This window comes from Ipomoea nil, unplaced genomic scaffold (assembly GCF_001879475.1).
Source record: "Ipomoea nil cultivar Tokyo-kokei standard unplaced genomic scaffold, Asagao_1.1 scaffold1339, whole genome shotgun sequence".
NCBI classification, from domain to species: domain Eukaryota; kingdom Viridiplantae; phylum Streptophyta; class Magnoliopsida; order Solanales; family Convolvulaceae; genus Ipomoea; species Ipomoea nil.
This window is the reverse complement of record NW_017617767.1, coordinates 254227-279308: the sequence shown is the minus strand read 5'-3', so window position 1 is coordinate 279308 and position 25082 is coordinate 254227. Positions and strand designations below refer to the sequence as shown.

General features: G+C 37.8%; 2 pseudogenes; one reads left to right on the top strand and one right to left on the bottom strand.

The window, feature by feature from the left end:
• The first annotated feature begins 371 nt into the window (after positions 1 to 371).
• LOC109185676 lies at positions 372 to 3567 on the top strand (annotated as a pseudogene).
• Positions 3568 to 11335: 7768 nt separating this feature from the next.
• Positions 11336 to 12872, bottom strand: LOC109185674 (annotated as a pseudogene).
• Positions 12873 to 25082: the final 12210 nt, after the last annotated feature.

Sequence of the window (25082 nt, the reverse complement as noted above, 5' to 3'; positions counted from 1 at the left end):
GTGTGAGATTAGACATTATTTTTTAATAATGGAGTTATAATAGATGACAACTTTTGTTAGATAACTCAAAATAATCAAGACAACAATTAGTTGTCTGGGTTTGAAGTATTCTGGATGGAATTTATTTTAAATTTTTAACTCAAAAACAATAATTATATTCCTACAAAAAATTGACTAATAATCAAGCTTTTGTCTTCTACAGAAAATGCACTCTTCTGGTCGTTTACTTTTCTAACGACAGTTGTATAAGCAATAATGGTAGATGAAAACACAAAATCAGATTACTAGCATGTGGCATTCATAAATATAGTGCCCTTCTAACCAACGATTCTTATATAATACTTTGGCACTTCACTTACACCACACTAATGATGGCTTTTCCTACTCTTCATTTCTTTTCCACTACTAAGCCTATCCTTTCTCTGTATTTCTTCACTTTCTTGGTTCTAGGATCTGCCCTTATTTCATCTGCTTCCAAGCTACCAGGCAATGAGACCGACATTATCTCACTTCTTGAATTCAAAAAAATGATCAAAGAAGATCCATTTGGTGTCATGGCCTCGTGGAATGAAACCATCCATTTCTGTGGGTGGCCTGGTGTTTTGTGTGGCCGCCGCCACTTGAGAGTCATGTCCTTAAACCTCAGGTCTCTGAAATTGGTGGGATCACTGCCTTCACACATTGGGAACTTGAGCTTTCTCAAAGCTTTGGTCCTTGAAAACAATAGTTTTTCAGGTGATATCCCACTAGACATCAGTCATTTAGATAGGTTACAATTTTTGCATTTGAACAATAACTCATTTAATGGGTTTATACCGTCAAATATTTCTGCATGTAAAAACCTGCAATTTGTAGATTTCTCATTCAACAATCTTGCAGGTAACATTCCATCAGAGCTTGGCACCCTAACTAATCTTCGAGTCATTTCTTTTAATCACAACAACCTTGTTGGTAAAATCCCTCATTCTCTTGGGAATCTTTCATTGCTTAAACGTTTTGTTGTCTCCATTAACAACTTATTTGGAGAAATACCTGATTCTCTATGTAGATTATCTGAACTACAATACCTTTTAGTTAGCCAAAATAATTTGAGTGGCACTATACCCCCTTCTCTGTTCAACCATTCTTCCATGTTGGCCATTAATGTGGTTGAAAATACCATAAGGGGGACTTTGCCCCACAACCTTTTTGTCACTCTTCCCCGCCTTTTTTATTTTTTCTTTTGTGGGAACGATTTCACTGGAAGTATTCCTGTTACATTATCAAATGCAACACAATTGCAAATATTTTGTGTTACTAAAAACAAACTGACGGGAAAAGTTCCTAATCTTGGAAGGCTGCAAAAACTACAAAGGTTCTTGGCCGGAGGTAATCATCTTGGGGAAGGGAATGTTGTTGACTTGAACTTCCTTTCTTCATTGACCAATGCGAGTAACTTAGAGATATTGGACATTGGTGGTAATAATTTTGGAGGGATCTTGCCTACAACAATCACTAACTTTTCAAGAAACCTTAGAATTCTTTCCATTCCGAGCAATCAGGTGTCTGGAAACATCCCAAGTGGGATTTCTAATCTCATTAGCTTGCAGGTATTACTATTGTTTCAGAACAAAATCATCGGAGAAATTCCACTTGAGATTGGGTTTCTTAGCAACCTAAGAATATTGGTTTTATTTCAAAATAATTTTTTTGGAAAAATTCCATCTTCCATAGGAAATTAAACCCTTTTATTACAGCTTAGTTTTGGAGGAAACTACCTCCACGATACAATTCCTGCAAGTCTCGGAAAATGCCAAAGCCTAGAGTCATTAGATCTTTCTCGCAACAACCTTAGTGGGCACATCCCTAAGGAAGTTCTTGAACTCTCATCCTTGTCATTGTTTTTGGATCTCTCTCACAATCAGTTCATAGGTTCCATTCCAAAAGAGGTTCAGTATTTGAAAAATCTAGGGATCTTGGATCTATCTTATAATTCATTGTCAGACACTATTCCACCCGAGCTTGGTAGCTGCGTTTACTTGGAAATCTTGAATCTAACAAATAACAATCTTGAAGGCCCAATTCCATCAATTTTGGAAAATTTGAGGGGTATACAGTTCTTACAACTTTCTCACAACCATTTCACCGGTCAAATCCCAACTTTCTTGAAAGATTTCAAACTTTTACAAAATCTGAATCTTTCATACAATGATTTTGAAGGAGCAGTACCAACCACAGGAATCTTCAACAACACAAACTCAGTTTCAGTTGCAGCAAATAAAAAGCTGTGTGGGGGCATACTTGAGCTGAAGCTCCCTGAGTGCAATACTACAAAGCCCAAAAAGAGAAATTCAAAAGCTCATTTGAAAGTAGTAATTCCTTTGACTCTTGGGATTGGGCTAGTTCTTGCCGTGTTTCTTCTATGCCTTAGATGGTTAAGAAGATAAAGAAAGGAATCATTTCTTGATTTGCAAGAAAACTTCAGCTTAAGGGTGTCTTATTAACCTATCTTCAAGTCCACTAATGGGTTCTCTGCTGAAAATTTACTAGGAGTTGGCGGTTTCGGAGCTGTATATAAAGGATGTTTTGATCATGATGGAACTATTTTTGCAGTGAAAGTACTTGACCTTTTGCACCATGGAGCTTCTCGAAGTTTTGTCGCTGAGTGTGAGGTGCTGAAAAACACCAGACACCGCAATCTTGTCAAGGTGCTAACTGCTTGCTCGGGGTTTGATCTTCAAGGAAATGATTTTAAGGCTATAGTTTATGAATACATGGATAATGGGAACCTTGAGAATTGGTTGCATTTAGTCCCCAAGAGAATTCCCAAGTTGAAGACAATAAGAGCTTAAGTTTTGTTGAAAGGTTAAACATTCTCATTGATGTGGCATGCGCTTTGGATTATCTTCATAATGATTGTGAACCTGCAATAATCCATTGTGATCTCAAGCCGAGTAATGTTCTCCTGGATAAAAACATGACTGCACATGTAAGCGATTTTGGATTGGCAAGATTTGTACAACAAAGGATTCAAAGCTCTTCATCAGACAACCACAGTTCTATAGGAGTACAAGGAACTATTGGATATACACCTCCGGGTAAGTTTTATAATTTACACTAATGCTTAAAAACTTCTCCAATCTTTTTTCTACTTTCAAATGCATTTACTCTTGTAACCTACATTTGGATAGTCACTTTTCTTTTCTTTTCTTTTCTTTTTTTTTTTTTTTTTTTTTTTTTTTTGTAATTTTCATTTGTGGAGTAGAATATGGTATGGGAAGCAAGCCATCAAAAGCGGGTGATGTATATAGCTTTGGCATACTAATCTTAGAAATGCTCACTGGGAAGAGACCTACACATGAATTGTTCGAAGATGGCTTAAACCTTCATAGCTATGCTAAGGCTGGTTTAGCAGGCAGAGGAGTGGAGATTGCAGATCCCAAACTTCTCCAAGAAAGAGATGGACAATACAAATGAGGAAGAAAGGGAAATCCTCAGAGGAGAATGACAAATTTCATGCGTGCTTAGTTTCAATGATCAAAGTTGGGGTTAATTGTTCTGTAGAATTCCCAGCAGATAGAATGAAGATTCGGTGATATTGTTGGTGAATTAAATAAAGCAAGAAAATCCTTGTTGATGTAATTAATTAAGTTTAGGAGTTTGTTTCGTTATTTTAACTAGTATTTTTATCCGCGCGATGCACGGAATGGAATTGTTGCAATATATTTAACATATTTAAATTGATATATAATTATTTAAGAGTAAATTTCAACTGAGGTCGCTTATCTTTCCTGACAATTCCAAATTTAATCCTAGACTATAGTTATTAATTATTACGTTTTATTCTATGTTATAATTCTTACGTCGTTAATATTCTTACTATTATTATTAAAACTTAATTACTTTTAGATATTATTATTACCACTTATATTATTATATTATATTATTTTTATTAGTTTCCTTTCAAGTTCTGTTAGTATATAATGGTCGTGAGGCACAATAATAATATAACCATAATTAAATATTCTTGTATTGTATTCCGTGAGTCACAATAATAATATAACAATAATTAAATATTATTCTATTCTATATTCTTCTAGGATTTCTTTTACCATCATTAATTATTTCCTAATTTACCATAATTAAATAATTTGATCAATTAGAAAGAAAGATTATTAAATAATGCACGGGACAATTTTTTAATTAAAAATTTTAATTCATTAATAAAACATAAGGTTCTTATAATTTTTTCTTAGAAACTATTTAATGAAGCATTTTTTGAGAACTTGGTGGGCCAAACTGCCTACGCCATTTTGGGGTGGATAGATCTCGAAAAAGTACGCAATTTCAAAAAAAAAAAAAATTGTCCAAAACGGACAATTGAGTCAAAAGTTATGCCTTGCCGAACTTTTGACACTTTACAACTATAAAAAAAATAAATAAAAAAATTAATCGCCAGTTCAGCCAGCTAGGCGGCCGCGGAGGAGGCCAATTCCGGCCTTCTTTGCCGCGGCCAGCGGCGCGATTTTTGCAACACTGATATATATTATAGATATAGATTAGAATAGGAATGGTATTACACAATTTTATAATATTAGAATAGAATTTTAACCCAGAAATATTATACGAATGGAAAAGTAGAAATCATTATATTTTATTAGTAAGAGAGATTTTTTAGGAACTGGGCGGGAAGTTAAAGTTCATGATTTTATTTTTATATATAGTATATAGATTAGAATAGGAATGGTATTACACAATTCTATAATATTAGAATAGAATTTCAACACAGAATTATTGTACGAATGGAAAAGTAGAAATCAATATATTTTATTAGGAAGAGAGATTTTTTAGGAATTGGGCGGGAAGTTAAAGTTTATGATTTTGTTTTCATATATAATATAGATTAGAATATGAATGGTATTACACAATTTTATAATATTAGAATAGAATTTTAACCCAGAATTATTGTACGAATGGAAAAGTAGAAATCAATATATTTTATTAGGAAGAGAGATTTTTAAGAATTGGGCGGGAAGTTCAAGTTCATGATTTTATTTTTATATATAGTATAGTATAGATTTGTCTTTTCTATTATTAACATCGTATGTGTTGGTGTTTTAAATGACAAATATAAGTATAAATAACTTCCATAGGACTATGTCAAAATTTATATTTACTTTGTTCCACGATATGATAATTAACTAGCCCTAGTTGACCATATTTTCACGACTTGTAGGTTATAATGTTACATGTTGTGTGCTATTCAATACTCGTAAGTTACATGAAATAGCTTTCTAGTACTTAAACCATATTAAATTATACGACTTTGATTTTATAAAATAAATAATAGTATTTGTAGAAATAAGTGAATTGATAAATAAAAATATATTTTGAAACCAAAATTTGACAATTTAATTAATTTTAAGTTTAGATCAGAACACTTACACAGTAAAATGCTTTTTTTACATTATGTTTTTGAGGGCTGGTGACTTTTTTTGTGCAGAAACCAAGGGAGGGAGAAGATTATTAGCAAAAAAGGAAAAAAAAAAAAAAAAAAAGAACAAGCATTTGGTTGCTAGTTCAAGCACAACTTTAATTCTCTCTCCTCAAATTTTTTTTTTGAAAAATGGCGTAGCCAATATATTAAACCAAGAACTGAACGATAGAGTCAGGAGGGATCAAGTCCTAATACATAGAGTGATTCTGATCATAAGCTAATCTAGCTAGTGCATGCGCATGTAAATTAAGCGTTCTAGTAATAAAACTGAGCAAACAATAATCAAAACTATTGATAGCTGTCTTACATTGGTCTACCACGATCCCAACGTAAGATAAATTCGGCGTAGATACTGAGCAAACGACATTCTTCAATACAAGACAAACCGCCAGAACATCCACCTCACCCTCGTTTCGGTTTTTAAGCCAGGACAAGATTTCCTTGCAGGCCAGCGCCTCCGCCATGAGAGGCGAAAAACACCCCAGAAGCTTCCCGTTCGCCGCAGCTCTAAACCTGCCATCGTGATCGAGCAAAACAGCCTCGTACGTTGCCTGGCCGGATGCCGGATCGTAGCCGGCGTTGAAGTGGCATTTCGGCCGATAGACTGCTGCAACCGGCTTTGCGACAGTGGGCGCTGCCTGAGGCGCACGAGCATGTACTGCCATGTAACTTGCCTCCGCTGAGACAGCGCGATTCCAGACCACTACCGGCCTCCTCAACGCCCCCTCCCATACGGCTTCGTTTCTTGCAGCCCACAAGTAGTAAAGGAGTGCTACGAGACGCCGGACATGTTCGCCTGTTAGCATATCCATAGCAGCCATAAGCCAAGTTGCTAAAGAATGAGAAAAAATATTCATAATGTTCAGCCCCGAAACATTCCACACAGCTCTAGAATAATCACACAATACTAATGAATGCATAACATTCTCATATGTGAGGCCACACATTGTGCATGTTGGGTCCAGATCAACTCTCTTTATGATCAAATTGGTTGTGGTAGGGAGTATATCACCCACAGCTCTCTACAAAAAAGTTTTCCACTTGGGTGGGACTCTCATTTTCCATAGTGCTACCTATTTATCAAATTCCCTAGTAGTATGTTGAAATTCCCCCATTAGGTGTCTATAGGCATCTTTAACAGTGTAGAGGCCCTTTGGGTCATTGAGCCAATACCATGTATCCTCATAATCCGAACTAATTGGTATTTTCAGAATACGATCCACATCTCCCGGCTCGAACAGATCAGTCAAAATATGAGGATCCCACATTTTAGTCTAGTGGTCCACCAGCCCTGCAACTACAGCATTTCATAAAGCATCAGGCATTATTGTTTGAACAAGCGGACTAGGATTATCCTGCAACCACGGGTGTCCCCAGATAAGAGTAGTCGCGCCATTCCCAATTCTTCTCCAGACGCCAGCACAATCTAGCTCATGGGCAGCCATAATACTCCGCCAGCAAAAACTGGGATTATGTCCTATCGTTGCATCAACAAAGGAGGTTTTAGGATAATATCATGCTTTATACACCCTTGCTGCCAGGGATCCTGGATCAGTAAGAAAACGCCACGCCTGTTTTCCCAGCATTGCAATATTAAATGCCCGTAGTTCCTTAAAACCCAAACCATCAAAATTTTTAGGGACACATAACTTGTCCCATGCCTTCCAATGAATTCCTCTGTCTGGGCCTTTCCCCCACCAATACATGTTCATTGTCCTCTGTATAGATAAGCAGACCGATTCGGGGAGAAAAAAACACTCATTGAAAAGGTTGGCATAGACTGGGCCACTCTTTTCAAGAGCACTTCTTTACCAGCCTGCGATAACAATTTCTTATTTCACGAAGTCACTCTCTGTGTGATTTTGTCCTCCACATATGAGAAAACAGCTCTTTTATTCCTCCCTATAAAAGAAGGTAGCCCCAGATATTTCCCAAAATTCCGAGCCGGTTCCACGCCCAAACACGCCACCACTTCTTCCCTCATAACTTCCCCAGTATTTCTACTAAAACAGATATTTGATTTATGATAGTTCACCAACTGACCATACAACTCCTCATATCTTGCTAAGCACTGTTTGACCACACTAGCCTCCTGTATATTTGCTTTAAAGAACATCAAACTATCATCCGTAAAGAACAGATGTGAGATAAGAGGGCCCCCCAAGCCACCCTGCACCCATGAATAGACCCTGCTGTCTGCGCTTTCTGTAAAAGCATAGACAAACCCTCAGCGCAAATAATGAACAAGAACGGAGAAAGAGGATCTCCCTATCTGAGGCCCCTTGTTGGTTGTACACGGCCACCACTCACGCCATTCACCATAACATTATACGACACCGTGGTGACACAGGTCATTATTAGCCTAATCCACCGTTCATCAAAACCCATAACCTCCATCATCCTTCTCAGGAATGGCTATTCCATTCTATCACAAGCCTTTGCCATATCCTATTTAATGGGCTCCCCATCCTGTCAAACCATACTGCTTACGGTTCAGAAAGTGGCCCACCTCAGCCACCACTAAAATGTTAGCCGTTATAAGCCTACCAGGGATAAACGCACTCTGGGAGTCCGAGATCAAATCACCCATCAGCGGCTTTAACCTGTTAGCAATCATCTTCGCCATAATCCTATATAGCACATTTCCCAAGGCAATAGGCCTCATATCGGCCACAGTCTGGGGATCATTCTTCTTCGGGATCAAAACAATATTAGTGTTTTTTAAACTAGCAGGAAACTCACCTGTATTCAGATAGTTAACAACAAAGGAAGCCACATCCTCCCCTAATACATTCCAAAACTGCTGATAAAAGCCTAGATTCATTCCATCCGGGCCTAGTGCCTTGTCAGGAAACATGGCAAACAAAGCAGCCTTGACCTCAGCCATATCATATAGACGTAAAAGTGCATCATTCTGGTCATTCGTCACTCGGGGAGTAAACTCATCAAACAGTGGGTCCTCACACACAGAATTACTAGTGCAAAAATCATATTGAAATAATTCAAGACAACCGCATTCATATCCTGTCCCTCCACCCACACCCCCTCATCATTCGTTAATTTAACAACAAAGTTCTTTTCTTTCTAGCAGAGGCATACCTGTGGTAGAACTCCGTGTTCGCATCAGCTCCACGAAGCCAATGTTGCTTCGCACACTGCCTCCAAAACACATCCTCCTGGGCCTCCAACTGAGAAATCTAATCATTCAAAAGCTGAAATTCAGTTAAAGCAGCCGGATCCCTCCTATCACATATCTATCCCTGGTCCTTTCGCAGCTGCCCGATACGTTCTCCAAACTTATAGAAGTGGTCTCCCCCCATCGCATCAATTTGTCCCCACAATGTTGCTGACAATTCAGCAACCCCTCTGCTCTCCCATCGTGCCAGGCAGTCTCCACCACCTCATCAAGCAGCCATGCCATCTCAAACCTGAAGCCCCTCGGGACCCTACCCTTTCGCATCTTGTTTGCATTAATATCAAGAAATAGAGCTGAGTGGTCCGAGTTGTGAGTAAGAATATTCTCAACCCTGGCCCTTCCATTCACATCACACCACTCCATTGTCGCCAACACCTTATCCAACCTTTCTTCCAACCAGCGATCCGTACCACGGGCTTTCTCCCATTACTGATGCCCTCTCATAGGTAGTTGTCTTAGGCCGCACTCATCCACTACTTCACTGAACCCACGGAGGAGGCTCCCCGGATGCGGGTTGTTCCCTATTTTCTCGTGCTGGAACAAGAGATCATTGAAATCCCCTATCACAACCCAAGGAAGCGGGGACTTCCCAGACAGTGATTTAAGCAATTCTCACGAGTCCCGTCTTTGGTTACGCTTTGGAAAACCATAGAAACACGTCATCCGCCATACCTCCCCTGTTGGCATTCGCACCTCAATATCCATGTGGTTCTTATAATAGCTCAAGAGTGTAGCCGTATTATTCTTTCTCCAAAGCAACGCCAACCCCCCACCAGTCCCTACTGATTGTCCACATAAAACAGCCCTTCATACCCTATCCTTACGCGGAGCCTCTCTGCATGCACTCGCTCCACCATTGTCTCCATTAAAAACACAAAATCTGGCTTCTTACCGGACACAAGGTCCACAATCTCTCGAACTGTTCGTGGATTGCCCAAGCCACGACAGTTCCAACTTATCGTACTCATGATGATGGGCGGGACTGGGTACCAGTTCCCGCCGCTCGCAAGTTTTTTGACACATCGGTCTAGCTACATCCTCTGAACACAATAAAATGCTTTTTTTACATTATGTTTTTGAGGGCTGGTGACTTTTTTTGTGCAGAAACCAAAGGAGGGAGAAGATTAGCAAAAAAGGGAAAAAAAAAAAGCATTTAGTGGCTAGTTCAAACACAACTTTAATTCTCTCTCCTCAATTTATTCTTCCTCCTTGACACAAAATATATGGGAGAGAGAAGATGAGCCCGCATGGGCAGCTCAGTTGATCATAGAGGTGAGTTTGGGAAGAATGACCAGGATCGAGTTTCACCAGCGGCATTGTGGGAGCAACTTCTCAAAGTGAGGGGAGTTTCTTGTGGTGTGGGGGGCCCTTGGGGTCGAGATACGACTATTGTACTGCGAGTTCTGATCTTGAAATTGAGCCTATGCATTTCAATTTTGAACAAGTTCATCAAATGCATGATGACCAACCACAACGGAGAGGCAAGAAACCAATGCGAGATGCAGACATTAACTATTATCATATTGGCTTTTCCTTTGGCCAAGGCTACAATGAGCACGAAGAATTTACTCCTCGGTATAGCCCAACTAAAAATATTTAGAAGTTGGGATGATATTCCATGACTATGATGAGTTGAAAAAAAAATAGTGACCTTAGTCAATATGCATAATTTCAAATAGACATCGAATCATTGACGCGATATTCAACAATCTACCAGAATTGCAACACGTCCATCGTCGTTGTTGCCTTCGTCATCTACAAAGTAAGGGCTTTGAATCTACACAATTTTGTCCAAACCTTGTTAACACACATTATTGACTATGACTCTGATTTTGAGGATTCTTAGATCATTTCCTTGATGTCCTGAAGCCAAGCGAATTCATATCATTTTATTTAACGAATAAGCTATTTTAAGAGAAATTATAAAAGTATAATAAAATAAACTCCTAAGTCCTAAGCTTGCACAAAGAAGGATTTCCTTGATTTATTTAATTCACTAACTACATCACCAATCTTCATTCTATCTGCCGGAGATTCATTGGAACAAGCAACCCCAATTTGGATAATAGAACCTAAGCACACTTCAAAGTTAATTGTGTGATTTGACATCGTGGAAAATAGCATTAGCTGATTGTAAAAAGAAGTTTGGTAAATTAGTTTTTAGCTGATAGTTGATTACATAAAAAATAATTTTCTTAAAAAGCAGATCGAAAAAGCTGCTCAAAGCAACTTTTGAATTTAGTGTTTTGAAGCAATAAGCTGTTAACAAAAGCAAATTAATAAAACATTCATATTGGTTGTTTAACGAAGTCAAACAACTAACAATGGTCAAACAAGGCAAAATTGGTTGATAGACTAACTATTTTAGTAAACAGGGCCATTATTCTCTTGTTTTTGATGTTTTAGATAATTTCCCTGATGCCCTGAAGCCAAGAGAATTCATGTCATTTTATTTAATGAATAAGCTAATTAAGCTTATGTAAAAGCAAGCTCCAAGGTCGTTTTACAGAATTTCACCAACAAATTTAATTTGCAGAAATAAAAAAGGGGAAGGAAAGAGATAATAATTGTCATTTAAACCACCAACACATTACACATACATGTTTTACTTTAATGATAGAAAAGACAATTTTAAATAATATAAGGAAACAAACTCCTAAGTCCTAAGCTTGAATCAAGAAGGATTTCCTTGATTTATTTAATTCACTAACTACATCACCAATCTTCATTCTATCTGCTGGAGATTCTTTGGAACAAGCAACCCCAATTTGGATCATACAACCTAAGCACACTTTAAAGTTGTGTGATTTGACGACTTTGTTCTTGGTTTTTGTCTGTTCATCTCTTTCTTGGAGAATTATTGGATCCACAATCTCCACCCCTCTGTCTGGTAAAGCAACCTTAGCATAACTGTGAAGGTTTAAGTCACCTCCGAACACTTCATCTGTAGGTTTCTTCCGGGTGAGCATTTCCAAGATTAGTATGCCAAAACTATATACATCACCTGATTTTGATGGCTTGCTTCCAATTCCATATTCTGACCCCAAATAAGAATAACAAATGTTTATCCAAATGTATACTAGATTATTAGAAGAGTATACAAATTTGACAGTTTTATCATGCACAATTACGTACCTAGTGGTGCATAACCAATAGTTCCTCGAACCCCTCATGTAGAATTTTGGTTTTCTGATGAGCTTTGGATCCTTGGTTGAACAAATCTTGCCAATCCGAAATCACTTACACACCCAGTAATGTTTTTATCAAGGAGAACATTGCTTGGCTTCAGATAGCAATGAATTATTGCAGGTTCACAATTGTTATGAAGATAATCTATAGCGCAAGCCACATCAATGAGAATGTTTAACCTTTGAACAAAGTTTAACCTCTTGTTCTCTTCAATCTGGGAATTTTCTTGGGGACAGAAATGCAACCAATTTTCAAGCTAAGGTTCCCATTATCCATGTACTCGTAAACTAAAGCCTTGAAATCATTTCCATGAACATCAAACCCTGAACAAGCAGTTAGCACCTTAACAAGATTGCGGTGTCTAGTGTTTTTCAATGCCTCGCATTCAGCTACAAAACTCCACGAAGCTCCATGGTGCAAAAGGTTAAGTATCTTGACTGCAAAAACTAATCCATCGTGATAAAAAATCCCTTTGTAAATAGTTCCAAAACCACCAACTCCCAACAAATTGTTTGAAGAGAAGCTGTTAGTGGACTTGAGGAGGGTTTGATAAGACACTCTTAAGGTGGAGTTTTCTACCAAATTAGGAAAGTGCTCTTTTCTTGGTCTTTTGAACCGCTTAAGGCAAAGAACACACACTGCCATGGTTAGTCCAAGAATCCCAAAAATGAGAGGAATTACTATTTTCAAGAAACTACTTTTTGATTTTTTCTCTTTGGGCTTTGTATTATTACATCCAGGAAGGTTCAGCTCATTTATACCCCCACACAACTTTCTATTTCCTACAATTGACACAGACCTTGTGTTGTTGAAGATTCCTTCGGTTGGGACTACACCTTGGAGATCATTGTACGAAAGATTCAAATTCTGTAAAAATTTGAAGTCCTTCAAGAAAGTTGGGACTTTGCCTGTCAAATTATTGTGGGAGAGTTGCAAAGATTGCAAGCCCCTCAAATTTGACAAAGTTGATGGAAATGAGCCTTGAAGGGTGTTTTGGGTTAGATTCAACATTTCCAAGTGCACACAACTACCCAGCTCTCTTGGAATGCGACCAAACAACAAATTATAGGACAAATCCAAGTAACCTAAATTGATCAAAAATCCAACATCTTCTAGAATAGAACCTACCAATTGGTTGCAAGAGAGATCTAACCCAATTGACAAAGATGAGAGCCCAAGAACTTCCTTTGGGATGTAACCACTAAGGTTGTTGTTTGCAAGTATCAACAGCTCTAGGTTTTAACACTTTCCAAGACTTGGAGGAATAATATCATGGAGGTAGTTTGTTGATAAAGCAAGTATGATTAAATGGGTTAGATTTCCAAAGGAAGCTGGAATTTTTCCATAGAATTGGTTTCTAGATAAATCCAATGTTTTTAGGTTACTAAGATACCCAATTTCGGATGGAATTTGCCCACTAAATCTGTTGTCAGTCAAATCTAGAGTCTCCAAGCCCTTGAGATAAGAAATATCCCTTGGAATCATTCCTGAAACGTGATTAATGAAAAGGTGGAGAAATATAAGATTTCTTGAAATGTTAGTAATTGGTTTGGGTAAGAAACCTCCAAAATTATTACGAGAAAGATCCACAGTTTCTATAATGGTGGTATTGATCAATGAAGAAAGGAAATTCAGGTCATCAACATTCTCTTCCCCAAGAAAATTACCACCCACTGCAAAACACTGAATCTTTTGCAACTCTAAGGTTGGGAACTTTTCCTGTTAATCCATTCAAACCACCAAGAAAGAACTCTATGTTTGTAGCATTTGATAATGTAACGGGAATACTCCCAGTGAAATTGTTCCTAAAAATAGAAAAATAGAAAAGGTGGGGAAGAGTGATGAAAAGGTTAGGGGGTAAAGTGTAAATATTAAATTCATAATGTGGAATGGACAGAAGTCTGCCTGGGATAATTTTGGGAGGAGATTTCCCAAAGGAATTGGGTGGAGGTTTGCCTAAGGGACTTGGGTGGAGGTTTGCCTAAGGGACTTGGGTGGAGGTTTCCTAAGGGGCTAGATTTGCTTTGGGGAAATTTGCAGGAGAAGTTTTTCTTGCATGGCAAGTTCTAGGCATTTAATATTATATTAAATGCTTAAGAATTCTCTAGACCTTTCTGGTGTTATAAATAGGCAACATCCTTCATCAGATTATCCCATCCCATTCTTTCTCATCTCATACGAAATATACAGAGAGTATAGCAAAAATTCTGTAGAGAAAAATAGAGAGTTATATTTGTAATTCTTATTGTTTTATCCTTTTGCCAATACAGAAAAAATTCTTCTTCAATTTTTCTTTGTTCTGTGTATGATTTATTTTAAATCTTACACTAGAATTTATTCTCAATATTTCCAGTTCAAGTTGTTATTGTAAATTTGGTGTTGTGAACCAGTTTCGATCCTAACAAGTGGTATCAGAGCCTTAGGTTGGTTTATAGATATATCTTTTTTGTATTGTTTATGTTAGAATAAATACTGGTAAATTCTCAAGGCCGGTATTATTCTATTATACAATACTATTTAGATATATTGTAAAGGATTTCAATCAAGAACACCACTTACAATGGCGGCCAAGTACGAGATTGAAAAGTTCAAAAGGAACAATTTCTCTTTGTGGAAAATGAGAATGAAAGCAGTTCTCAGGAAAGATAACTGCGTAGCAGCAATTGAAGAAAGACCGGCCGATTTCACTGACGATGCAAAGTGGACAGAAATGGATAGCAACGCTATTGCCAATCTGCACTTAGCACTTGCTGATGAAGTTTTGTCAAGTGTGGCGGAAAAAGGTACGACAAAAGAGGTATGGGATACTCTCGTAAATTTGTATGAGGCCAAATCACTGCACAACAAGATCTTCTTGAAGAGGAAATTATACACTCTCAGGATGATGGAGACATCCTCAGTAACTGAGCACATCAACACTCTCAACAGTCTATTTTCACAACTCTCGGCGTTGAGTTCTAAAATAGAAGTGAATGAACGTGCTGAAATCTTGCTCCAAAGTCTACCGGATTCATATGATCAACTCATTATCAACTTAGTCAACAACAAGGAGGTACTTGTCTTCGATGATATTGCAACTGCGGTTCTTGAAGAGGAAAGTCGGCCCAAAAACAAAGAAGACAAAGTTGGAATTTCACAACAATTCCAGGCGTTGACAGTGACGAGAGGAAGATGAACGGTGCCTGGCTCCAGTAGGAGTCACAACCGAGGTAGATCAAAGTCAAGGGGTAAGAAGAATGTCAAGTGTTTTCACTGTGGCAAAAAGGGGCACTACAAGAATGAGTGTTGGCAACTCAAGAAGGATGAGACCAAAGGCAAAAATCCCGAGACATCAAATGCTCAGGGATGTGTTGTGAGTACATCGGATGAATGCGAAGTTTTATTTGGTGAAGCAGCAACAATTGTTGAAGGCAGGAAAAGTCTAGCTGATGTCTGGCTAATGGACTCGGGAGCAACATGGCATATGACCTCACGGAAAGAATGGTTTCATGAATATAAACCTGTCTCTGGAGGATCTGTGTTCATGGGAGACGACCACGCCTTAGAGATTGCTGGCTTAGGTACTATTAAACTAAAAATGTTTGATGGTAAGGTTCGCACTATCCAAGAGGTACGACACGTGAAGGGCCTGATGAAAAATCTATTGTCTCTAGGACAATTAGATAGCCGTGAATGTAAAATTCACATTCAGGATGGGATCATCAAAGTAATCAAGGGCGCGCTTGTTGTGATGAAAGCTGAGAAGATAGCAACCAATCTATACATGCTTAAAGGAGAAACACAACTACAAGGAGAAGCGGCCGTTGCAGCAGACAATCTTATAGAGGAATCAACGATGATGTGGCATCAGAAACTTGGCCACATGTCGGAACGAGGTCTAAAGATTCTTGCTGATCAACATCTTCTTCCGGGGCTAACAAAGGTATCATTACCCTTTTGTGAGCATTGTGTTACAAGTAAGCAGCATAGATTGAAGTTAGAGAGCTCTAAAGCAAGGAGCAAGGCTATCTTGGAGCTGATCCACTCTGATGTTTGGCAAGCACCAGTTATATCCCTGGGAGGTGCAAAATATTTTGTATCCTTCATCGATGACTACTCGAGGAGATGTTGGGTGTATCTAATCAAATAGAAGGTGGATGTATTTGAAGTTTTCAAATTCTTCAAAGCGCGTGTGGAACTTGAATCCGAGAAACGGATCAAGTGTTTGTGGTCGGACAATGGAGGAGAATATACTAGTGATGAATTTGGTAAATTCTGTTTGCAAGAAGGTATCAAACGATAGTTCACAGTGGCGTATACTCTACAACAAAATGGAGTGGCAGAGCGGATGAACAGAACCTTGTTGGAAAGAACAAGAGCAACGTTGAGGACTGCAAATTTGGCAAATTCATTTTGGGCTGAAGCAGTCAAGACCGCCTGTTATGTGATCAATCGGTCACCATCAACCGCAATTGATCTGAAAACGCCAATGGAGATGTGGACGGGTAAGCCATCTAGTTATTCTCACTTACATACATTTGGGAGTCCGTCATATGTGATATACCAAGAAACATCTAAACTTGATCCAAAATCAAGAAAATGTGTTTTCTTGGGGTATGCTAATGGAGTGAAGGGGAGTGAAGGGGTATCGCCTATGAGATCCCACTGCCCACAAGGTTATCATCAGCAGGGATGTTCTATTTGTAGAAGACAGGGTACAAGAAAGGGAAAGCATTGGGAAGGAGAAACCAGTGACAATTATAGTACAAGTTGAGGGAAGGAAGGAAGAAGAAATTCCAGTTTCCCCTGAGTGTGCTGTGTATGACTTGTATCTTGAGCAGTTGGATGTGAAAACTGCATCACTACATGGAGAACTTGAAGAAGAAATTTGTATGCTCCAACCGGGAGGTTTTGAAGAAAGAAAAGGGAACTTAGTTTGCAGGTTGACCAAATCTCTATACGGTCTCAAACAGGCGCCGAGATGTTGGTATAAGAGATTTGATTCATTCATTTTGAGCCTTGGATACAACAGATTTAGTTTAGATCCTTGTGCGTATTGCAAGAGGTTTGATGATGATGATAATCAGTTTATCATCTTGTTGTTGTATGTTGACGACATGTTGGTAGTAGGCCCCAACAATGATCGTATCACGGAGATGAAGGCTCAACTGGCTAGGGAATTTGAAATGAAGGACTTGGGACCAGCAACCAAGATTCTAGGGATGCAAATTCACTGAGACAGAAATAATAGGAAGATTTGGCTCTCTCAGAAGAATTATCTGAAGAAAATCTTGCGGCGCTTCAACATGCAAGATTGTAAACCAATTTCTACCCCTCTTTCTATTAATTTCAAGTTATCCTCAAATATGAGTCCTAGCAACGAAGCAGAGAGGATGGAGATGTCTCGAGTACCGTATGCATCAGCAGTGGGTAGTTTAATGTTTGCTATGATCTGCACTAGACCAGACATTGCACAGGCAGTGGAAGCGGTCAGTCGATACATGGTGAATCCTGGTAGAGAGCATTGGAGTGCTGTGAAGAGGATCCTTAGATATATCAAGGGTACCTCAGATATTGCATTGTGTTATGGAGGATCAGACTTTGTCATTGAAGGCTATGTTGATTCAGATTATGCAGGTAATCTTGATTGTAGTAAATCCACCACGGGTTATGTGTTTACTCTTGCTGGCGGAGCAGTAAGCTGGGTCTCGAAGTTGCAGTCGGTTGTGGCAACTTCAACGACGGAAGTAGAATATATTGCGGCTACTCAAGCTAGTAAAGAGGCAATATGGTTGCAAATGTTATTGGAGGAGCTCGGGCACAAATTAGAGAAAATGACTCTATTTTGTGACAGTCAGAGCGCTTTGTACTTGAAAAAGAATCCAGCATTTCATTCCAAGACGAAGCACATACGGGTTCAGTATCACTTTGTTCGTGAGAAGGTTGAAGAGGGAAGTGTGGATATACAGAAAATCCATACTAAAGATAACCTAGCAAATATGTTAACAAAGTCTGTTACCAACGATAAATTCGTATGGTGTAGATCCTCAATTGGCCTAACAGGAATGCAAGCAGCAGGGGATTGGCAAAAAGGATGAAGACCCACATTATGAATTTAAGTGGGAGATTTGTAAATATTAAATTCATAATGTGGAATGGGCAGAAGTCTGCCTAGGATAATTTTGGGAGGAGATTTCCCAAAGGAATTGGGTGGAGGTTTGCCTAAGGGACTTGGGTGGAGATTTGCCTAAGGGACTTGGGTGGAGGTTTGCCTAAGGGACTTGGGTGGAGATTTGCCTAAGGGACTTGGGAGGAGGTTTCCTAAGGGGCTAGATTTGCTTTGGGGAAATTTGCAGGAGAAGTTTTTCTTGCATGGCAAGTTCTAGGAATTTAATATTATATTAAATGCTTAAGAATTCTCTAGACCTTCCTGGTGTTATAAATAGGCAACATCCTTCATCAGATTATCCCATCCCATTCTTTCTCATCTCATACGAAATATACAGAGAGTATAGCAAAAATTCTGTAGAGAAAAATAGAGAGTTATATTTGTAATTCCTATTGTTTTATCCTTTTGCCAATACAGAAAAAATTCTTCTTCAATTTTTCTTTGTGCTGTGTATGATTTATTTTAAATCTTACACTAGAATTTATTCTCAATATTTCCAGTTCAAGTTGCTTTTGTAAATTTGGTGTTGTGAACCAGTTTCAATCCTAACATAAAGTCCCCTCTATGTAATTCATACCACATCTATACTCAACATGGATGCATGATTGAATAGTCAAGAGGGTATACACTACTGAAAATTATGAAATTTCCGACCACCTAAAAGTGATATTAAATCAAGTCGAAAGCCTTGTTCCGACCACTTTTGATATCCGGAAAAACCTTTGTTACTATTTCCGACCTCTTTTTGGTTTCAACTTGATTTAAGATCACTTTCAGGTGGTCGGAAATTTCATAATTTTCAGTAGTGATAGTGCCACTCAAATTATTAAAATATTTTGTAGTCCTGGTAATCTACATAGAGAATCAGGTATTTCTCCAAACAAGTTGTTCTCGGAGACAACAAAGTTATAAAGCAAGGAAAGATTTCCAAGGGTATATAATGAGGGATTTTACCAATAAGTTTGTTGTGAAAAAAATGAATCCCCTGAGATTAGTTAAGGTGCCAAGCTCTATTGGAATGTTGCCTACGAGATTGTTGTATGAGAGTGCTAGAGATCTCAAGTTTTTGCAGGCAGATATATTCAATGGTATAAACCCATCGAGAGAGTTATTATTCAAATTCAAGATCTGCAACTTACGCAAATTACCGATTTCTGATGGGATTTCGCTTGACAAACTGTTGTTTTTGAGGTCTAGGACTCTTAGAAAGCTCAAGTTCCCGATGTGGGAAGGCACCAATCCAACCAGCTTCAAGGATGTATGGGAGGTTTATTGATGTGACTCTCATGTGACGGCGACCGCATGAAACACCAAGCCATTCACAAAAATGGATGCTTTCGTTCCATGAGGCCGTGACACCAAATGGATCATCTTTAGTCCACTACATGCATCTACCATCTAATTAACTGTTAGTGGAGTGTTCTTAAAAGAGGCATGAAATATTGTCACTACTGGAAATTCTGAAATTTTCGACCACCTGAAAGTGATCTTAAATCAAGTAGAAAGCCTTGTTCCGACCACTTTTGGTATCCGAAAAAACCCTTGTTGCTATTTTCGACCACTTTTTGCTTTTAACTTGCTTTAAGATCACTTTCAGGTGGTCAGAAATTCAATAATTTTCAGTAGTGTGTTAGGATCAAACGCTAGCTCAACACTTCTAAAAGCTATTATAACTAGTAGTGAATGTGCAACTTTATTTCTTTACTTATGAACCGCCATCACATCGTTTGAAATACTGGGTGCTGAACTTGGCCCTTTTTACCTCCTTCACCCAACAATCCCCCACCGTGTACTAAATTTGGCCTTTTACCGACTTCCGCCCAACAAATATTTACACGTACCGATTTGAGATGGGAATGCCATTCTGTATCCCTTGCTTGTGCACCAGCCATATTTTGTATAACGAGTAACTCTACTTATCAATTGTGTTCAGACTAATATCTTGAACCGTACATTACTGAATTGAGATGTTTTTGGTGATTAGTAAATCATTTCCTAGTACTAAAGCTAAGAAAATAAGCTTAATATTTAAAAGCTGCAACAAATTTGCAGAAGCTAAGCATAAAAGGAGAAGAAATTGAGAAGGAAATAGAGAAATAGCTAAGCAGTAAAGGAGAAGAAATTTAGTCCCTGAGTTATAACCAAGTTCCGACTCAGTCCCTAAATTATGATAGTATCCGAATTTAGTCCCTCAGTTATGAACAAAGTGGCGAGTTTGGTCCCGAGCGTTAATATTCTGTCTGCAACTAACAGAAAACTTAAAAATAATTTAATAATAAAGGGGTAAAATAGGATTTTTAAATTATAAGAAGGGGATTATAATTTAAAATTCCTATTTTACCCTCTATTATTAAATTATTTTTAAGTTTTCCGTTAGGCAGAATATTAACGCTAGGGACCAAACTCGTCACTTTGCTCATAACTGAGGGGTTAAACTCGGATACGGTCATAAGTTAAAGGATTGAGTGGTTATAACTCAGGAATTAATGATGCAATTTTCCCTAAAAACAATATCTCAAATAATTCTGCAAATACACCAAACAGAAATTGTAATGACAGAAAATAAAAAATAATGAAAAAAAAGGTATTTTTATATGAGAATATAAAATATTTTTGATGAAGAAGATTGTTGCATGGTCTGAACTTGGCCGACTTGTATCTATAAACTTTTTTGCTCTCGGTATACCTACACATCAAAATATAAGAGAACTTATCAGAAAGCTTGTTTTCTTTCAAATCCTAGTGCTAGATATCTAATCCAAGTGAAATGATAAATAAATTCATATACAACTGGGCTTCTGCCACATGATTGAGATGAATTGCATAAAAACAAACAAATCTTTAGTCCACTACATGCATCTATCAATCTATGATCTAACTGTCAGTGGAGTGTTCTGAAAAGAGGCATGAAATATTGTTAGAATCAAGCTTGTAGTGAATGCTCAACTTTATTCCTTACTTATGGATCGCCATCATATTGTTCAAAATACTGGGTGTTGGATTTCGTCCTTTTCCTCCTTTATCGACCTCTACCCAACAATTCCCCAACCACTGAGTGTTAAATTTGGCTTTTTACCGACCTCCGCCTAACAAATATTTACACCGCTTTGAGATGGGAATGCGATTCTGTATCCCTTGCTTGTGCACCTGCCATATTTTGTATAAAGAGTAACTCTACATATTAATTTAATTTGTTCAGACTAATTTCTCGAACCGTACATTACTGAATTGAGATGTTTTTGGTGATTCATAAATCATTTCCCCGATGCACTTCTTATATTTCCTTGTATTGAAGCTAAGGGAATAAGCTTATTATGTAAAAGCTGCAAAAAATTTGCAGAAGCTAAGCAGAAAAGGAGAAGAAAATAGAGAAATAGCATTAATAAAAACAATATCCAGAATGATTCTGCAAATAGACCAAACAGAGATTGTAATGACATAAAAGAAAAAACAATGAAATAAACTCCTAAGCTTGTTGTTCTTCTCCTGCTCAAGAAAGCAGAGAATTTCTCAGCTGGCAACGTCTCCCAAAGCTATTTCTTCAAACCCAATCAACCCAGATTACATCAAGAAGGTTTTCCTTGCTTTATTTAATTCACCAACAACATCACCAATCTTCATTCTATCTGTTGGGAATTCCACAGAACAAGCAACCCCAACTTTGATCATACAAACTAAGCACACATCAAATTTGTGCTTCTCCTTGCAAGATTTCCCTTTCTTCCTCATTTGTATTTGTTCATCTCTTTCTTGGAGAATTGTTGGATCTGCAATCTCCACTTCTCTGTCTGCTAAACTATCCTTAGCGTAGCTATGAAGGTTTAAGTCGTCTTTGAACAATTCATCGGTAAGGCTCTTCCCAGTGAGCATTTCCAAGATTAGTATGCCAAAGCTATATACATCACTTGCTTTTGATGGCCTGCTTCCCAAACCATATTCTACTCCAAAAATGAAACAAAAAAAAAAAAAAATGACTATCCAAATGTAGATTACAAGAGTAAATGCATTAGAAAGTAGAAAGAAACTTGGAGAAGTTTTTAGGCAATAGTGTGAATTATAAAACTTACCTGGAGGTGCATATCCCAGAGTTCCTTGTACTCCTATAGAACTATGGTTGTCTGATGAAGAGATTTGAATCCTTTGTTGTACAAATCTTGCTCGTCCAAAATCACTTACATGTGCACTCATGTTTTTGTCCAGAAGAACATTACTCGGCTTGAGATCGCAATGGATTATTGCAAGTTCACAATCATTATGAAGATAATCCAAAGCGCATGCCACACCAATGAGAATGTTTAACCTCTCAACAAAAGTTAACCTCCTATTGTCTTCAATCTCGGAATTCTCTTGGGGACTAAAATGCAATCAGTTCTCAAGGTTTCCATTATCCATGTACTCGTAAACTATAGCCTTAAAATCATTTCCTTGAAGATCAAACCCTGAGCAAGCAGTTAGCACCTTGACAAGATCATTGTTGGAAATTATTGAATTTCCGACCACCTGAAAGTGATCTTAAATCAAGTCGAAAACAAAAAGTGGTCGGAAATAGCAACAAAGGTTTTTCCGGATACCAAAAGTGGTCGGAACAAGACTTTCGACTTGATTTAAGATCACTTTCAGGTGGTCGGAAATTTCATAATTTCCAGTAGTGGATTGTTGTGTCGGGTGTTTTTCAACACCTCACACTCAGCAACAAAACTTTGAGAAGCTCCACGGTGTAAAAGATCAAGTATTTTCACTGCAAAAATAGTTCCATCATGATCAAAACATCCTTTATATACAGCTCCAAAACCACCAACTCCTAGTAAATTTTCTTTAGAGAATCCATTAGTGCACTTGAAGAGGGAATGATATCACTCTCTTAAGATTGGGTTTTCTATCAAATTAGGAAAGGGACCTTTTCTTTGTCTTCTTAACCATCTACGACTGAGAATAAACACTACAACAGTTAGCCCAACAATCCCAAAAATCAGAGGAATTACTATTTTCAAGTAACCTTCTGAATTCTTCTTTTTGGACTTTGTCGTATTGCATTCAGGGAGTTTCAGCTCAGGTATACCCCCACAGAGCTTTTTATTTGCTGTAATTGAAACAGAACTTGTGTTGTTGAAGATTCCTGAGGTTGGTACTGCTCCTTCAAACTCATTGTATGAAAGATTCAAATTCTGTAAAAATTTGAAGTCTTTCAAGAATGTCGGGATTTGACTTGTCAAATGGTTGTGAGAAAGTTCTAAGAACGGCATTCCCCTCAGATTTGCCAAAGCTGGTGGAATTGGGCCTTCAAGATTGTTATTTGTTAGATTCAAGATTTCCAAGTAAACACAACTACCATGCTCGGGTGGAATTGGGCCTGACAATGAATTATAAGATAGATCCAAAATCCCTAGATTTTTCAAATACCGAACCTCTTTTGGAATGGAACCTATGAACTGATTGTGGGAGAGATCTAAAAACAATGACAAGGATGAGAGCTCAAGAACTTCCTTAGAGATGTGCCCACTAAGGTTGTTGTGAGAAAGATCTCACTATTATAGGCTTTGGCATTTTCAAAGACTTGCAGGAATAGTTTCATGGAGGTAGTTTCTTCCTAAACTAAACTTTAACAAAGGGGTTAGGTTTCCTAAAGAAGATGGAATTTTTCCAATTTTTTTTTTTCAAATAATCCCAAAAGTCTCAGATTACCAAGATACCCAATCTAAAGTGGAATTTCTCCGCTGATTTTGTTCTTAAACAATAGCAATGTCTGCAAGCTGATGAGATTAGAAATCCCACTTTGGATGTTTCCTGAAATCTGATTGCTGCAAAGGGAAAGATATATAAGCAAGGTTTCTTGAAAGGTTAGTGATTGATGTAGGCAAGAAACCTCCAAAATTATTACCACCAAGCTCCAACATCTCTAAGCCTGTTGCATTGAACAATGAAGAAAGGAATTTCAAGTCAAAAACATTCCCTAACCCAAGATGGTTACCTCCCGTAAAAAATTTCTGTAGTTTTTGTAACTTTCCAAGGTCAGGAACTTTTCCTGTTAGTCTATTTATACTTGCAAAGATGTACACTATGTTTGTTGCATTGGATAATGTAATAGGAATATTTCCTATGAAATTGTTCCGATGAATAGCAAAATAAATAAGGTGGGGAAGTGTTATAAACATGTTTGAGGGCAAAGTCCCCTCTATGTAATTCATGCCCACACTGCTGGAAATCTCGCGTTTTCCGTCCAATATTTCCGTCCAACCATAAATTGGTCGGTATTTTACTAAAGATTTCAACTTTCTGTTACTAAAGATGGATGGACGGAAGGTTGGTCGGAATTTCCATCCAACGCGCAAGTGTTGAACGGAAATTCCATCCAACACTCGCGCGTTGGACGGAAATTCCGACCAACCTATAGTGTTGGTTGGTAAAGTCGAATTGACTGATAGGTAGAAATTAAAATAGTAGGTATTTTAATATCCGTCCAACATAATATTGGACGGAAATTTAAATATTTTAGCTAGTAGATATTTTAATTTTTGTCTAAAAAAATCTAATTTACATGGTGATCGGGACATTTCGCAAAAATTTAATTTCTTTTATTATCCTCCCTTACTTAGAGAAAAAACAGTTTACCATCTCAAATAAAAAGGTCTTCCCTCTCAAATCAAAAATATTCCCTCTCAAACAAAAAATACGGAGTAATTTTCGCCCAAACATAATACGTCGCCCAAGGATGCCCTTCTCCCTTCTCACTACAAGAAAAACAATTTGTAGTGACAAAAAATTAGTGACGGGTAGAAAATCCCATCACTAAATGTAGTATTTGCATAGTTTTTGTGACGGTTAAAAATTACTCTCGTTAAAGATTTATGTTTTAGTGACCAAATTTTAATTTTATACTTATTTTAAAAGTCTACTCTCACTATTGATATAAAAAATATTATTACTCTCACTATTGATATCTGAAAATTATTTCACTCAAATTTAATTCCCACCAACAAAATTTTGTTTTTGAGCGCCTCTTTTACAATTTACATAGAATTTTACAGTCACTCATCTCCCTCCCCTTCTCTTTTCATCTCTCCTGCATCTCTCAC